Source organism: Notothenia coriiceps, unplaced genomic scaffold (assembly GCF_000735185.1).
Source record: "Notothenia coriiceps isolate Sejong01 unplaced genomic scaffold, NC01 NC01_scaffold00026612, whole genome shotgun sequence".
NCBI lineage: Eukaryota > Metazoa > Chordata > Actinopteri > Perciformes > Nototheniidae > Notothenia > Notothenia coriiceps.
Window position 1 is genome coordinate 714,675 of NW_011359313.1, and position 4,148 is coordinate 718,822.

Genomic DNA, 4,148 nt, shown 5'->3' on the forward strand with positions numbered 1-4,148 from the left:
AATTTCAGATAACACACAGGTTCATTAACTGTTCGAGGCAACAGGTTTGAGCTTTTGTGTATACAATTAAAAAGCAATATTTTAATATTCAAAACGCTCTTAAACAGCCTCAAATAGTTTTTTCCTGCTTGATAAAGATCACTTGATTGATGGTGGTTGTGCCCCAAAGTCACAGCAGTTTTATCTGCTGTATTGCATTATATAGGCATGCTCTGGTAAAGGCTTACCCATACTCTGTTTATAGCATTGCTGTAGTAATGTTGCTTGAATGCAAAGATGGAAAAAAAGGACCAATTAGTCAAATGTGTGCTTGTACATGTGGCTTTATTTAGGCAAAGAATATTTTCTGACAGACAGTTTCAAAAAGTTACATCAGACTCATATATCACAATAATCATAGAATAAATATAAGCTTAACGTAACATGAGCAAATTCTCCTCATATAAGGATAGTTTAACATTTTAACAAATGTAATTAAAGTGTTATTGCTTAGATATTTTTTTGCGATACAGGTTTTAACTCAATAAATTATCCCGTGTGCATACTCTTATAGAACGTAGTTTCTTTTGATTTGCCTTTTTTTCTTTGTGGTTGAATAGGTTACACTAAAGCACGGCTTTTACGGACTTTAATGGAAAAAAGTATGACTTTAAATTGTGTTTCTCTCTTTTTGGCATTTTAATAATATGTTATTACAGAAAATTGCATTCATTATACCAATTAACAACCACTTATTGTAAACATGGTGCGTGTGTGTATGAGCATTTGATTGTATGCACACATGTAAGCTATAGAGGCATACAGTGTGAGAAATAATAACATGTATAACATTCACCTTTTTATGCTTCAGTGTTAGCAGACATACATACATGTCTTAGCAGAGACATAAAGAGTTCATTCAGTGGCGTAGATCACTTTCACTCTGTCTGCATGCCCTAAGGGCTGCTATCTTAAAAGGCAATAGATCCCAGATAACTCACTGTTCAATTTGCCAATGATAGATTATAGTGCCAATTTAAACAGATAGGGATCAATTTGTCTCAATGATCACTCTTTAGGCTGACTGCCAGCATGCTCTTAATGTATTTGTAAATGCTGGTTGTGTGAGTCCCGGCTGTTTAAGTGATCAAAACTGTGGAATGGAGAGATGATATGAGAAATGAGAAATGATGTGTTGTTTTGGCTGCTAAAGACTGCATTGATGGAGCATACGTGGTGATTACTTGAGGCAGATGACCAGAAGGTCAATGGTTTAACTCTAAGGACTAGCTGGGAAAGTCTAGGTAGGGGAATTGTGTGATAAGTGCTCTCTAACCCGTAGGAACCACTGCTGAAGTACCCTTCGGCAAAGCAGCTTAAGGCCCATCTGTCCCAGTGGAGCCACACAGCGACCGGCAGCACAACACCGCGGTTGTTCCCGGGCACTTGTAAGATGTGTCTCTTCGAGTGTGACCTACCCTCCCTCTTCTTTTTAAAAGAGGGAGAGTGGGCAGTCCACTCACCTCACTCTTTTTTTTTTCCATGTACTCAGACAGTGAAAAAAGTTTTGGAGAGGACCTAAGAGAGAAAGCTGTGGCAGCATTCAGTCCTGAGCCAGACACGGTTCACATGTGGCCCCAAAGGCAGCAGACAGTGTATTGAATTACTGTAACTCAAGGTGTAATGTGGTAGCAGGGAGGGATATGTAAGAATTACACAAGCGGATGTAGAGGAGGCGTACTTCAGCTTCAGGTTTCTAATTCGGCTATAAAGTGTTGAATTGTATGCTTAATGTTCTGAAATTTCACCTATTACCAATAATTAATTAAAAAGGCAGCCATAGTGATCAAAAAAGTCTCATTATTAGATTAATCAATTATATCAAACTGCTACTGTCCTGTTAACGTTGCATCTCCAGTTTTTCTTTTAGGTGTTAATTTACACTAAACAATTACGTGGTTTGTAGGAGATAACCCGTCAAACTACGCTGGATCAACACATAAATGCGTGTTGGTAAACTTCAAACCATAGCCGTGTGTCTTATGTGGTGTATAATTGCAATTTGCAGTGTCACACCAGCCACATCTATAACCAATAAAGTTTTATGACACCATATGAGCTGTGTTTGTCTTTAATGTTGTGCACTTACATTTCCAGAATGAATGTTTCCAGTTTTACCATGACAGATTAATGTAAGTGTGTAAATAAAGCTTTCTTTCCTAACTGGAACTATTGTTATAACTGTATTTGTGACATGCTGAATTACATCTGACTATTTGTGAAATTATTTTCTATTTAGAGTCTGCGTTTAACTTCACTTATAGAGCAAAATCATTTGTGTACTGCAGTTAAATGAATACAAGAATGTGCAAATGTGCCGTGTTTTCTCTCTGCTAGGCAAATGTTCACGATCTGAACATTTGTGAGGAGTAGAGTTTTCTCCTGAAATTGAAACATAGTTATGATTATTAAACTTTACAGCAGAAACATATTATATGAGGCACTTCTGCTAGTTACAGGCCTAAAGACTGCAGGCTGAGAAATTAATCAAGCTGAAATGTTTCAACGTAGTGCTGCTGAGATGAATTGTATAACTATGAACAAACTCAGCAGCCTGTGAATATTGACAATCTTAACTACATCTTTACTTCCACAGGTATTTAACATTTGTGAATGGAACATATTGTATAATAACAAATACTGCCATTTTAAGTTTTTCACTTACACAAATCCACATGTGATCAATGGTCCTTAAGAACTGATGGAGGGAATAAAAGGAGAAGACCTTGACAACAGCGATGACTGCGAATGAAAAAGATGTTCTTGGAGGGAGGATGACCTCAAGGGGAAAAGCCATTAAAATAACAGGAATCACTTATTTACAGGATCTTGGTTACTTTATCGTCATATGAGGACATGCAGGAGCTGCTTCTAGGGCTCACACCATGAGAGCCAATACTCCCAGGATGATGTCATCACAGTCAAATGTTAGACCTGCTCCACTGACAATAAACTGAGAGGGGATTTGTGGACATGTGATAGCGCCCAGAGGTTAGACAGAGCCATGACTTAATGTGTTCAGTAAACAGTATTTGTTTATAAGGTTCCAGTTTAGGAGTTATTTGCCATTAACCATGGTGAGTGAGGAAGTTATTATAAACTTATTAACAACTTTTGTCTGTGTGAGTGTAATATTTTCTGTCTTTTTTCTGAATTTATTATAGACATTACTGACTTGAAACATGTGCCTTCACCTTTCTAGACACACCATTTCATTATGCATCTACAGTTCTTAAACACTATAGTACATTTTTTACAATACACTCAATGCACTTAACAGTTATTATACCAGACTATAAACAATTGTCAGTATTTTAATATGTAATCCTTGTAAGTGAGGACAAATTAATATATTCATTACCTGATATGTTGTCATCCCAGAGGAGAGGTCTTCATGTCTATATGATCAGAATCAGAACAGGTTCTGCAAAAAAGAAAACAAAAAAAAAGACAGTCAAACGTAGAAGACGGAGTGTTGACATCCAATATAATTAAAAATATGAACTCACAGCAAACACTTGTGGATGAATAAACTTGGTGTGTCACTTTTGTGGATCAATCACCAGGCGTAACGGAGCTGTTAACAGCAGCGGTGGCAGAGTCTGTCTGGGTAAGAAAAGCCAGAGCCTTCGGAATAAACTGTAGGGCATCAAAGCATGCAAAGAACAAAAATGAACTTATTAGCCAAGTGTTAACACTAGCAAGATAAGAGATAATAGTACATCACCACTGTCTTTGTACTGAAAAACAAATGTTATAAACTGGTGTAATTTCCATGACAACAGCTGGCACAGGAGCATGTGCCCTCGGGCAGAAATTGTCAAAAAGAGGGTGGCCACACATCGCTTGTGCTGTCTGAAGTTGAGAAGCCTCATCTGGCTTGCAAAGAAGGAATATCAGAAGGGAAAAAAAAACAACACAGATCTTCAGTCGGGGCCCATTAAATTATTATTTTTAGTAAAGAAAGGCTTGGGGCAGTGGTGTGCTGGTACTGAGGAGGTAGGTCCACAGTTCAGTCCTCTCAAAGCTTTAAAATTCCTCTCACTCCTACGCCTCGCCTCATCTCAAAGTGCCGTCTTTGGTGTTTAAATTAGAATAATAAGAATATT

At 37.6% G+C, this 4,148-nt stretch overlaps 1 long non-coding RNA gene across 1 annotated transcript; it reads right to left on the reverse strand.

The window, feature by feature from the left end:
• Positions 1-2,338: 2,338 nt before the first annotated feature.
• On the reverse strand, positions 2,339-3,669 carry LOC104957257 (uncharacterized). Its single transcript, XR_799654.1, has 4 exons — positions 3,549-3,669; positions 3,401-3,463; positions 2,705-2,818; positions 2,339-2,421 (listed from the first exon to the last, which is right to left on the reverse strand). It is a non-coding gene; the product is annotated as an uncharacterized lncRNA (long non-coding RNA).
• Positions 3,670-4,148: the final 479 nt, after the last annotated feature.